Source organism: Chrysemys picta, chromosome 13, assembly GCF_011386835.1.
Source record: "Chrysemys picta bellii isolate R12L10 chromosome 13, ASM1138683v2, whole genome shotgun sequence".
NCBI lineage: Eukaryota > Metazoa > Chordata > Testudines > Emydidae > Chrysemys > Chrysemys picta.
Genome location: NC_088803.1, coordinates 39,871,298 through 39,878,756, shown reverse-complemented (window position 1 = coordinate 39,878,756; position 7,459 = coordinate 39,871,298).

The window sequence follows — 7,459 nt, the reverse complement described above, 5'->3', positions numbered from 1 at the left end:
TTTCAGGTGGTAAGCAGTGTTCTGGCAGAGGTCCAAGGGGGAAGGCATTGCTGAGCCACAAATTTGATACAGTGTGGTGCCCTGTCAGTTAAAAAGGGCTCAAAAGAGGAAAGCATGCGATGTTTCACCAAGTGCGGTGTGCTAGTACTGTGCACAGGGCTAGTCTACCTGAACTAGCACAGGTAACAATAGCCGTAAAGGCAATCTTAGCTGGGGCCTCTAGGTGTTATTGTAAATAGTTCTTTGTCCCATTTTACAGATGTTTCACTTCTAAGGTACACTTGCTAACTCATGTTTACTTGGAGGTACAATTCAGCTGTTAGTGTGTTGAAAGAGACCAGACAGTTTCTGACTTCTGTTGTAGATTGTGCTGCTGTCTAGAATGCAGATAAAATTACCTTGAAATTAATTTGCATCACCCTTGAGTTTGCCATCTTTTCAAAATGAGAAAAGATCCCTTTTATACAGGCAGCAGCTCTATGAAATGGGGAAACTGTGGGCAGCCATTGTGCATATACTTATCCAAGACTGATTCTGTCAACTTTGGCTGAGATTTGGAACTGTTAAGTGGGAAGCTTTAAAAAACACCTAGGGAAATATCTTTTTTTCCCTCTGCTGTGAATCTCACAGCTCTTAAGTAGCTTTGTGTCGTAGCAGCATATATAAGATAGGAGGAGGAGGTGTTTAGAGGGAAAATAGGAAGACAAAAGAAAAAAAGTTAGTCTGAGTATAAGAAAAAGCTTATTAATAGTGACATCTACTAGATTGTGGAGTAGTCCCCCAAGGGAAATTGAATTACTGCTTGAATTATTTAAAGCTACACTGAACAAACACCCTTGACAGTCAACTGTAGGGGACAGTCATGCATTGATAAGATCATCTAATCAGTTTACCTAACAGATCTTCATTTATAACTTCCAGGAACTTTACTTTTAATTAAAGAAAATAACACCTATCTGGCCCAGCTTTAAGTTCAGTTTTGTGCATGTATGCTTTTACAATATTTAAAAATCCAAATGTCAAACTTGGTACCAAGGAGAGAACACCCCCACCCCCAGAATTCATCTCTGCATCCCACTTTAATTCACCATATGTAGGGTCCTACTAAATTCATGGTCCATTTTGGTCAATTTCACGGTCATGGGATTTTAAAAATAATAAATTTCATGATTTCAGCTATTTAAATCTGAAATTTCATGGTGGTGTAATTGTAGGGGCCCTGACCTAAAAAGGAGTTCTGCGCTGCTGCTGGCAGCGGCGCTGCCTTCAGAGCTGGGCAGCAGGAGAGCAGCAGCTGCTGGCTGGGAGCCTAGCTCTGAAGGCAGCGTCGCTGCCAGCACAGCGCAGAAGTAAGGATGGCATAGTATGGTATTGTCACCCTTACTTCTGCGCTGCTGCCTGCAGAGCTGGGCCCTCAGCAGCCGCTACTCTCTGGCTGTCCAGCTCTGAAGGCCACAGCACAGAAGTAAGGGTGGCCTGGTATGGTATTATCACCCTTACTTCTGTGCTGCTGCTGGCGGGACACTGTCTTCAGAGCTGGGCGCCCGGCTAACAGCCGCCACTATCCCACTGTCCGGCTTTGATGGCAGCGCAGAAGTAAGGGTAGCAATACCGCAACCCCCTTAAAATAACCGTGTGACACGCACACACACACCCCGCAACTCCCTTTTGGGTCTCCCCCATGAAATCTGGTCTTTTGTGTGCTTTTACCATATACTATACAGATTTCACAGCAGACCAGATTTCATGGTCTGTGATGTGTTTTTCATAACTGTGAATTTGGTAGGGCCCTAACCAGAAGACTATCATTCTGGATCAGTGTCTGCGCCTTGCTGATAAAAAGGCTTATGAAGTTTAGGAATCTGCACTGTGCAGTAAATGTGACCTCACACAACACCACATTCTGCTTGTTTTCCCACCCTAGTCACTATCCAGCATAACCTAAGTGCTATTTTAACTGATCTACATGTCATTCACATCAAGCACATTTCTCTGGACTGATTACTTCCTGCAGGCCATCACATCTTTCCATCAGCAGCAAAAGCTTGATCACATGAATAGTTGCTTGTGAGAGTAACTCAGTCCTGACTTTTTATTCTTCTCTAGTGACGGAGCGTGAGCTTGTTGTTGAAGCACAGGACTGGGAGTCAGGAGATCTGAGTTCTGTTCCCATGTATGTTACTGACTGGTTTTAAGATTTTGAGCAAGTCACAACCTCCCTGTGTCTCAATTTCCTCTTCTGTAAAACTGGGATATAATTCTACCTTCACTATCACGAGTAATATTTTATTAGTATCTATAAAGCACAATCAAATCCTAGGCTGAAGAACCCTATGCAGCAGAAGTGCAAAGTGTCATTTTAGTTCAGTGACTGACTTAGCGTAATTTTATTTTGCATATGGGACCTAAACCATCTGTTGTTTTCTATCATACATTGGTCTCATGCAATGACTACCTGAAAAGTTGTTAGTTTCTTTTGAAAAGATGTCAGAATTTCCCCCCCTTACAGAATAAGTCCAAATTAGTCTTTAATAGTTTTAGCACTAGACTTTTAGAAACTAAATTACATTTAAACATGCAAAAGGTTATTTGTTTGGATTCTTTGCATTTTTACTTTGTCATGGAAGCGAAGGAAGGAATGTGGTCTAATGGCTAGAACAGAGGATAGGAGTTGGAACTACTTGGTTCTAGTACCAGCTCTCTCATGCACTTATTGTGTGATCTTGGGCAAGTCAGATCAGTCTACCTGCCTGTGCAATTGTTAGTACCTAACTTGCAGAGATCTAGTAAGTTGGATAGTCAAGTGCTTTGTGATCCCCAGCTGAAGAAGAGGATATAAGTGTGTAGGTTTTATTAGGATAGCAGAAACAACAAGGAGTCTGGTGGCACCTTAAAGACTAACAGATTTATTTGGGCATAAGCTTTCGTGAGTAAAATCCTCACTTCTTCGGATGCATAGAGTGAAAGTTACAGATGCAGGCATTATATACTGACACATGGAGAGCAGGGAGTTACTTCACAAGTGGAGAACCAGTGTTGACAGGGCCAATTCAATCAGGGTGGATATAGTCCACTCCCAATAATAGATGAGGAGGTGTCAATTCCAGGAGAGGAAAAGCTGCTTCTGTAATGAGCCAGCCACTCCCAGTCCCTATTCAAGCCCAGATTAATGGTGTTGAATTTGCAAATGAATTTTAGTTCTGCTGTTTCTCTTTGAAGTCTGTTTCTGAAGTTTTTTTGTTCAATGATTGCAGATTTAAAAGTCACTGACTCCTTGTTGTTTTTGTAGATACAGACTAACAGGGCTACCCCTTGATACTTGACACCATGCTAGCAGAGACAGGAATGGTCAATGACACCAGCAGAGACAGGAATGGTCAATAATAGATTTGGTAGTTTCTCAGTGTCAGCCCTAGTGGGTCTGTTGTGTTCCCCATTATCATCCTTTCCACTATTCTGTTTCCATCTCACTTTCTTTACTGTTCCACATTTATCTTCTGTTCGCTTAGTTTCTCCCATGCCCCCACAACTGGCCCAGCCTCTCTGAAGGTCTGAAAGGACACGCCTGCAGATTTAGCTTTGCTTGGCATTCCTGCCTGTTAGGTACACAAGATTTGCCTACTACCTAAAAACATTTGATTGATATGGCTGTGTGTTTACTGTGAAGCAATGGCCCTGTCTTTTCTCTCCATTCTCACCACCTCTGATCCCCAGCTCCTTCCCACACAACCCTATTCCCAAAGTGACTGGAGAGGAGAGGAAGAGAGGAATTTCACTTGTTTACATATGAGTCATTAGAAGTTTGTGATTATGTAAATGAAGCAAAACAAAACAGTTTTCATAGCAGCAGCTGGGTGTTCCAAAGAAAATGTAATGAACACGTCATTAAACAGTGCAAGGGAAAGGACAGCAAGTGTTTTCATGTGGAAACCAAACATGGGTGCAATGTATACACTGTGTTATATAACCTTTGTACTTAAGGTTATGTAGAACATGCTCTAGGCCTTAGTCACTATCCAAGCCCCTGAAGAAATGCATGCAATTTCCTTGTGCTTTCAGGCATTGAGGTAACTGCATAGGATCTGGAGGTTATATGGTATTGGTAAAGTTTCTAATGTAGTATTTTTGAGCTCTGGTCAAGTGAAAAATTCTCTATGTTATAACTGTATTGGGCTAATGAGATAATACACCACTTTTCTAAATTTCAGCACTTCACATTTCCAAAGCACTCTACAATCACTGCTCAACCTCAACCCCGTGAGACAGATTTTATCTCCCATTTCACAGATGGGGAACCAAAATAAATTACTTGCCCAAGGCTGCACAATAAGGGATTAGAGTTCTGAGGTCTTGGCTAGCATATCATACTCTAAGCACTCAACTATGCTACCTCATAAACCTGGTTATTAATCTACTCTACTACTAGCCAAGAACATAACACCTTTATTACATAATGTATTTCTTCATGCTAATATTATAGGCTAACACAGATATCTCCCACTGAAGTTAATAGCTCTCCTATTGACTTCAGATGGGAATAGAATTAGGCCAACATTGACAAGTTCTGAAAAGCCTAATAAGTTTGCATATCTGCAGACTTACCATATAAAACTTTGAATCCTATATCTCAGTGTGATCATGTCATCTCATACTAAGCCTGGGTGAGTTCAATTGCTATTTGGAGGGAAGAATAAGCACTAATGGATATTGATGATACAATACATGGCACTCTTCCCTTGAATGGAAGTTTGTCATGAGAGATGTAAAATCCACTTTAGGTGCAGAATCTTCACATCCACATGGAGTCATGAGAAGGATGTAGATTTGGGAATCTTAACAGGTAAGGGCTCTTTGTAGCTGGATGGCCCTGTAACCTCATGTTGTAGGGTCTAGAAAAACAAGGGGCTGTGAGACTAATCTCAGCATATATATAAAAGAGAGATATTGACCACTGTCATTGGAAATATCCTTGTACTGTTTTATAAACAGAGAGGCTTAAATTCCCCCTGCAGTTTTGGTTTGATACTTCCCCCGCCCTCCCTTCTCTTATCTGTTGCACAGTGTTGCTATGTACTCAACAGCTGTGTTCCACCCTAGAGGTGGCTGTAGTGATGAGTGACGTGTTTTTATCTTCCTTTGGGATTAGGTTTCTCAACCTACATGAAAGATTCCACTGTTGTGACTGCAGAAAAAGTACACTTTTTGTTTAATCAGTTCTGCTATATGTATGTGCACAATTCAGCTGCTTCTAAATTAATGGAGATATCCTATCTCCTAGAACTGGAAGGGACCTTGCAAGGTCATTGAGTCCAGCCCCCTGCCTTCACTAGCAGGACCAAGTACTGATTTTGCCCCAGATCCCTAAGTGGCCCCCTTAAGGATTGAACTCACAACCCTGGGTTTAGCAGGCCAATGCTCAAACCACTGAGCTATCCCTCCCCCCCTTCTGGTGATCATATTCTGGGGAGCGGATGTTTTTCCCTCCTGGCACGTGCCTTGGACAAGAATCTAAGAGTGTCTTCACTACAGTTAGCCCAGGAGACGAGCACCCAGGTGAGAACAGCCACACTGCAAAGCCATACCCAAATTACTGTAACTTCAAGGGGGCTGTATTCAACTCAGTATGTTGCTAGGACTTCTGGGGATGAATGCTATGGTTCTTTGTGCTGCAGAAAGCTGAACCGCTCTGTGATTCTCTCTTACCAAATTGTGGGAGAATTGCTCTGTTCTTCTCGGCACACAGGCCGGGATGTAGCACGACACTGGAAGACTGTCAGCACCACAATGATTTAGTCTGCATCCTTACTGCAAAGTAGGCAGGGTGCCAGCCTAGGTGAAAGTAGATCCAGGCTCTAACCCATATCCCCAGCCCGGCCAGCTCTCACCCCTAAGCCCAGGTGAGAGGGCATGTGGATGGGAAGGAGATTGGTTAGAGGCAATATCTGGTTAAGAGTCCAAGCTAACTCTGCAATGAAGATCTCTCCTAGGTGTAGTGCAGTGTTTTAATGAGACATGTAACACACATCTTTGCTCATATTTAATGTTTTAATTTAGTACAAACAAGTTTTGGTATCATTGGTTATATTAAAATCTTACCTTTCTCATCCTCGTATGTGGACAATCACTGCTTTGGACATGTGGATTTTTGTAGTAACAATTTCAAGACAGAATATACTTTTAATAGGTTAGAATTTCTCTCACAGTTAGGTAAAACTCACCAGTTTATTGATCAGATTTATAGCTAAGAGATCAGTAAATGGACTTCCTCAGCAGACTAAGTTTTTCTTCTCTTCCATTTTAATCATCTCTCCTCTAACTTGCTCCCTTCCTTCCACCCAAACTGAGTATAAGATTTTATCGAATCGTACTGCATTGTTGACTAAGTCCAGATTGTGGAATTTACATGAAGGCCATGTTTCACAATATGAATACTTGGTGTGGCAGAACATGACAATCAAGTTCTTGCAGGGCCTGAATCAACTGGCTTCAATGGAATCAAGATATTGCCCCCTAGTGATTGTAAAAGGCAGCATTTTTGAGAGTTAAGTATTTCCAGATGGCCTTCTATATAGTTTCAGAGATTACAAGGCCAGAGAGGATCATTGTGTTAATAGTCTAACTAGCTGTATAACACAGGCCAGAGAAATTCCTCAAAATAATTCCTAGAGCAAATTTTAGAAAAACATCCCCTCTTGATTTTAAAAATGGTCACTGATGGCGAATCCACCTCAACCCTTTGTAAGTTGATCCAATGGTTAATTACCTTATTAAAAATGTACAGCTTATTTCCAGTCTGAATTTATCTAGCTGTAATTTCCACCATGTTATACCCTTCTCTGCTGGATTGAAGACCCCTTTATCAAATATTTGTTCCCCACGTAGGTACTTATGGAGTGTAATCAAGTCATCCCTTAAACTTCTCTTTGGAAAGCTAAATAGATTGACTACCACAATAAACCTGTTTTCTAATCCTTTAATCATTCTTGTGGGTCTTCTCCAAACCCTTTCCAATATAATAACATCCTTCTTGAATTGTGGACACCAGAGCCCGACAGTATTCCAGCAGCGATCACACCAGCATCAAATACAGTAACTCCTCACTTAATGTTGTAGTTAAAGTTTCATTCTTCAGGAACATAAGTGAAAAGATGTTAAACGAATCCAATTTTCCCATAAGATTTAATGTAAATGCGGGGGATTAGGTTCCAAGGAAATTTTTTTGCGGCAGACAAAAGGCATTATATACTGTACAGTACTGTACTGTGGTTGGGAGGTACCCCATACAGACACAGGCCACTGCAGACAATGAGGCAGGCAAGGACTCTAGGAAGTACCTTGCGCAGCGGCAGCTTCCCCCCAGAAGAACAGGCGCCGACTTTGCCAGGGGATGCTCCAGGCCCGCCTCTTCCCATCCCCGCTCCACTCCAGGCCCACCTCTTCCCACCCCCACTCCAGAGCA